The sequence below is a fragment of the Paramisgurnus dabryanus genome, chromosome 5 (assembly GCF_030506205.2).
Source record: "Paramisgurnus dabryanus chromosome 5, PD_genome_1.1, whole genome shotgun sequence".
In the NCBI taxonomy this organism is placed as follows: Eukaryota; Metazoa; Chordata; class Actinopteri; order Cypriniformes; family Cobitidae; genus Paramisgurnus; species Paramisgurnus dabryanus.
In genome coordinates, this window is record NC_133341.1 from 5,959,707 (window position 1) to 5,965,701 (window position 5,995).

The window sequence follows — 5,995 nt, forward strand, 5'->3', positions numbered from 1 at the left end:
TTTATATTTTGTAATAACCCTATCTTCAAGAAATCGTCCTTTATAACCTGGTACAGAACAGCTATCCAAAACTATTTGTGGGATGGTGCTGGTCCCCCATCCTGGACTTGAACCTGAGGGACTTGAACGTGTCACCTGCATGACACCAAAAAGTTCAAAAACATACCCAGACAGAAAAAAAAACGTAATGACAACATTCAGTTCATATTCGTTTGAAATGAAATCACACAAACCTGTTGCATAGAATCGCAGGGTCAAAGACAAACGCTCTCCAAGTCATGCTTTGCGAAGCCTGTCCTATTCTATTTGAACGATAATTAAATCAAGAAACACAGCTTTTAAACACAGTAGACAACACGTTGATATTTTAAATGTGATCATAGCCAAACATAAGCATGCAGCTATATTTCCTATATAAACAAGCTGTACTCACCTCCAACTCTTAAATCCCTGCTGTCCTCGTGTGGTGTTGATCCACCTCTCCACATATACATCTCTTCATTTTTTTCTTTTGCGGCTTTGCATCGCGCAAACGGTTTGCAGCACGAATTTCTGTCTGAAGTCTATATATACAAACAAAAGTTTTGCGCGTCGTCTTCGTTCTTCTTCTGTGGGTTTACTGATGCGCGTGTTGTTTCGCGTCATTTCCGGTTTGTTTTATCGCGTGATTTTTCGTGACAAAACGTGGTTTGTGGACAAGATAGAATCGCCGGGTGATAGAGTTGTTCTCAACTCGTGTAGTGCGTTACCTCCTGTTGTGGGGCAGTCACGTTATGTCGTGTGGTGTGAACTGATCAACAACGTGAACACTCCTGATTTCACAGAGAGCAAGTCATGTAGTGTGAACCGCACAGTTCGGACCAACGTTTTAAAGTCATGTAGTCTGTACGAGCCTTGAGTCACTACACTGACATGGCAGAAGGACAGAATGCCATTTTGTTCTGGGCACTCTTCCTTCACTCTTTCAAGTAGCCTTGGCAGTGCCTGCTTCTAGTGCTACAGTGGAGCGAGTTTTCAGCCATGGTGGCATCATGGCCAATTTGATCTTTTGAAAATGCAATGCAGTATAGGGGCCTCCCTCCACCTGTCCACAGCATGCATTTTATTTCTGTTGTAAGAGGACTTGACATGACTCGAAACTAAAATGGTAGGACTTTGGACTCGACTTGAGACTTGTTGGCTTTGACTTTTGACTCGATTTGGGACTTGCCTCATCTTTGACATGACTTGACTCGGGACTCGAGGGCAAAGACTTACTTGTGACTTGCATAACAATGACTTTGTCCCACCTCTGCTTATAGCTAGACGTCACATGCCGATTGGTCTGCGCTGCGCAGCAAGAAGCCACACGAGCGCTGAGCGTTGAGTCAAATTATAAGACGAGCGTAAGAAAATGACAGAGGTCTGGTCAGGGAATTAACCCAACACAAAAGTGAAAATGATAGCAATGACTCTTTAGATAAGATCTATAGACATGCACATCAGTGTTTTATTTGTCTGGAGAAAAGGACAATTTGATATCCAAAATAGTGTCCAACATAATAGCCTACTTACTCTATCAATATACTCAAATAAGTAGGGCCTACATGCACTGCTATCAAACGTGATGTGTTTTTGGTGTTGTAATCTGGAACTTGGTGTATATCAAATGTGTTTGTTAAATGTCTCCACATGGAAACGGAATGCCCTCCCCCCGCACAGTCCTGCAATGAGAACCAGAAAAACCGGTTTCTAACCATTTTATTTACATGTGAATAGTGAGAGCACCCCCTCAGGAGCTGTAGCAGGGTTTTTGCGGGGTCTTTATAAGCTAAAGCCAGGACTTAGTTTAAATAGGAAATATAACTAGTTTTAACAAACATGGCTTACTAAAAACATTATTTGTCTGCATTTTGAGGCAAAAAAGGGCATGGCCGCCCGGACCTCTGTAATTTTCTGACGCGTGTCTTATTTGACTCAATGCTCAGCGCTCGTTTGACGACTTGCGGCGCCACGCAGCCCGATCGGACGGCATGTGACGTCTTAGCACCGCGAGACAGTAGGCCTACAGTATGCTTTTGAATAGATCTCGCGGTAGTGGGATGTCACAGGCCAACGGGTTTGCGCTGCGCCCCATTAAGTAAGATAAAGTGAAAATTATTCCTAGATGACAAATAAAATCATACCAGTGTGGGATTTTTATGTTGTTTTATTAATCAGTATGTTATGTTATAATTCATATGTGCCATTAGGTTTTCTGTGCTGAGATATGTGAGTAAATGTCTGTGTGTAAAGTTGAGAGGCTGTGGTTTCGGTTGGGGGAGAGACCAGCAAACGCTGATAACAAAGCCCTGAAGAGAAAACACGCAGAACAGATGGTTTCAATAAACAAGTTGTTTGCTTTATAACTATGTTATATTTAGAGAAAGTGAAAATTTGTATGTTTAACTAATGAATGCATTTAACCAATTCATGAACAATGGAGTACTGTTGTGTTGTTGAATAATTATGTTTTACATATTTACTGCCTACATTTCATGCTGATTGCCAAAAGTGTTAAAGTTACAAAGATGTCCAAATAAGGACTGTGGAAATTGATTTTGTTCCATGTTATATTTCTTTAATTAATCATTTTATTCTATAAACATTGTGTGTTATATATATGCACTGAGCTATTATGTAGAAATGAGGTGTTTGTGTTTGAGAGTGGAAAGTTACCAGCTTTTGTGTGTGTGCTGCAAGGAGGATTAACTAGGAATTTACATCTGGCATGGATCAAGATAAGAGAGAGGTCTGAGGGGGAAAAGTATTTAATGATGTTATTAACTAATGCTTTAATATTCACAGGATGAAATATGCAATGTATTTCTTACTTAATCAGTATTAATCATTGAATAATTGATGTAGTAAATATAAGATGTTGTCTTTGATAAATGTGTATTAACCAATGAAATGAAGGTTGCATACAGAATAACCTAATGGGGGCAGGGCAGCTCAACCTTGAAGAACAGAATCTCCTGTGTGTGTGTGTGGGTATGTGTGTGTGTGTGTTTTCTTTCCTAACAGATGGTTTTTAATAATGATTAAAGTGTTTGCTTAGAAGTAGTATTGCAGTAAAAGATTTAATATGTGTTTATCTATCTAAAGAAGTTAATGTGTGCCTTATTCATATAACCAATTTTACAAATAATGAAATGATGTCATGATATTGAAATATGTTTTACATAATAATCACTTTCATCTTACAGCTTATGTTTTTTATAAATGAATGTTTTATTAATGATTTGTTTCTAAGAAAGCATTATAACATGCTATTCAAAGTGGAGGAGTACTGGAGAAGAACTGCAGGGCTCCCAGGGATGAGAGGAGAACAGATTGTTTTTTCTTTGTCTATGTGTGTCCATCTTTGCCTACAGGCTAAAATTCGGTGTGGTGATGGAGTCAGATGGACGAGGGGAACGGCCTTTGTGGGTGGAGATTTTCTGAAGAAAGATCGACGTCACATATTTTATAAATAAGCATGTTACTTCCTGAGCTGGTTGTTCGCTACTTGAGAGGACCCAGCGCTGTTAAACTTTTTCAATCTGATCAATAAATATTTGAACTTAGATATTCGTATCTTGTGCCTTTCCTCTAAATTACACGCAATGGACGCCTTAAAGTCCAACACCAGGCAGACAGCAAAGGAGGAAGGATACCTCAGTTAGTGGAAGTAATAGGTTAAATTGGGCCGGAGCGCACCGGAGCGCAGCTCCGCCTCCTCGGGTCCACAACACACCTTGCCGGAGCTCCAGTCCGTCTCCTTCAGCAACAGGGTTTGACGCAAAGCGAATAATAACGTTTTCATTCATAGGCTTCAAACTCGTGCTTGCTGGGCACCCTCGACAAAAATCTTTTTGAGAAAATCATGCTTCTCAGAGGTCCACTGTGTTTTTAATCCCGTCTGAATCGGCCATGTCTGTGTTTTTCTCTGACGATTTCTGTAATCTGTAAATTTCAGAGCATTTTACCTACTGTTTCACGCCGAACTCAGAGGTCATCTGAGAAATGTAATTCCGTCCGGATGAAGACGTGTTTGCTCGCAATATGTTTTGAAAACGCGTTTCTTTTCATGTTTTGGCAAACGTGATCTGCCGACAGGTCTCACTAACGCACGTATAGACTATTGTACTTAATTCCTGAATCCCATTCATTCAGATAGCCTATGGATTTTTTTCCATTCGGCGGAATAAAATAATTAAATTAAGACGAGCTGAATATCATACACTGTTAAGACTGGACAAAACCGTTAGTTTTGTAGGTGTTCAGCTTGGGAGTTATACTCGGTTTAACCAAAAATGGGAATAATAATACAACAGAATATTTGGAATTGGGGCAAGCAGAACATGAATTCACAAATCACAAAAAATGTAAAATTAGATAAATTAGTTAATGATATTGCGCAAATGCTCTCGGTCTCTTCAAGGTCTACGCGAATTAGAGGTTTGTTATAAGACTCCGTTATACATCACGTCTCTTCTAATTGCACAGAAAAAAATGAATCAATTGATGCGCATTTAAGTCGGATTTTTATGGAGAATAGGCTTTGTGACCGTTTAACCCCACGTGGACCGAACAAGAAACGTATGCTTTCATGGAGTCCGTGTATGACATCTTCTTTATTTAGTTTTACATATTTTTATTTATATGCATTTAATAATACCGTAAGATCATAATGTATACACTGTAAAAATGATTCAGTGGCTTTGTAAATGTAGGCTATCTAAAATAAATGATTAAATTAACTTAATAAATTTTTTTAATGTCAGTTATGTGTTTTTTTTTTAGTTAGACAAACCCAAATAAATGACTAGAAATAGATATTTTGTTTAAAATGTACATATTTTATTTAATGTATACGCCTTAATAATATAAGTATTTAATTTACAGATTATTTTAATCAATATATTTGATATGGTCAGAATTATATATTTAAGTTTTTGAAACTGTAATAATTGCTTTCTTCAAATTAATATTATTTGCATTTAACATCAACTTAAAAAAAATGTACGTTTTACGCCTAACTTGAACTATGATGTACTTACTATTTTTACATTGATATTATTTTAGTAAATGTAGGCAAAAAAATAAATTAATAATCAGTAGAACAAATGTTAATTTAAAAAAATCTCATATAGCCAACAGGTTTTAATCAGCAACAGAGAAACTGCGCCTTTTGCCGATGAAAAACACCTCAGAAACTCCTCGAATTTATGAATTATTACACTCACAATATGATTTAATTTACTTACTACAAAAATATAACTCATTATACAAATTTATTCAACACCATTGCACACTTTATATCGAGTTTCATACCATGTAAAGGAAAACATGATAATATAAAAAGTACAGTAATGCAGAAAAGCGCATTACAACCATGTCCAAGCTATTAAAAACGTTCAGATGCAAAAATGAACTAAATGTACAATTAGATAAACTAGTTAATGATATTGCGCAAATGCTCTCGGTCTCTTCAAGGTCTACGCGAATAGAGGTTTGTTATAAGACTCAGTTATACATCACGTCTCTTCTTATTGCACAGAAAAAAATTGAATAAAATGATCCGCATTTTAGTCGGATTTTTATGGAGAATAGGCTATGTGACCGTTTAACCCACGTGGACCGAACAAGAAAACGTATGCTTTCATGGAGTCCGTGTATGACATCGCTTTTATTTAGTTTACATATTTTATTTATATGCATTTAATAATACCGTAAGATCACAATGTATACACTGTAAAAAATGATTCAGTGGCTTTGTAAATGTAGGCTATCTAAAATAAATGATTAAAGTAACTTAATAAAATCTTTTAATGTCAGTTATGTGTTTTTTTTAGTTAGACAAACCAAAATTAATGACTAGAAATAGATATTTTGTTTAAAATGTACATATTTTATTTGATGTATACGCCTTAATAATATAAGTATTTAATTTACAGATTATTTTAATCAATATATTTGATAATTTCAGAAT

The 5,995-nt window shown here is 36.5% G+C and overlaps 1 long non-coding RNA gene across 1 annotated transcript; it reads right to left on the reverse strand.

Annotated features, from left to right (window-relative positions):
* Nucleotides 1-1,836, reverse strand: LOC135748676 (uncharacterized). The gene is made up of 3 exons (XR_010532161.2): nucleotides 434-1,836; nucleotides 234-302; nucleotides 1-135 (listed from the first exon to the last, which is right to left on the reverse strand). It is a non-coding gene; the product is annotated as an uncharacterized lncRNA (long non-coding RNA).
* Nucleotides 1,837-5,995: the final 4,159 nt, after the last annotated feature.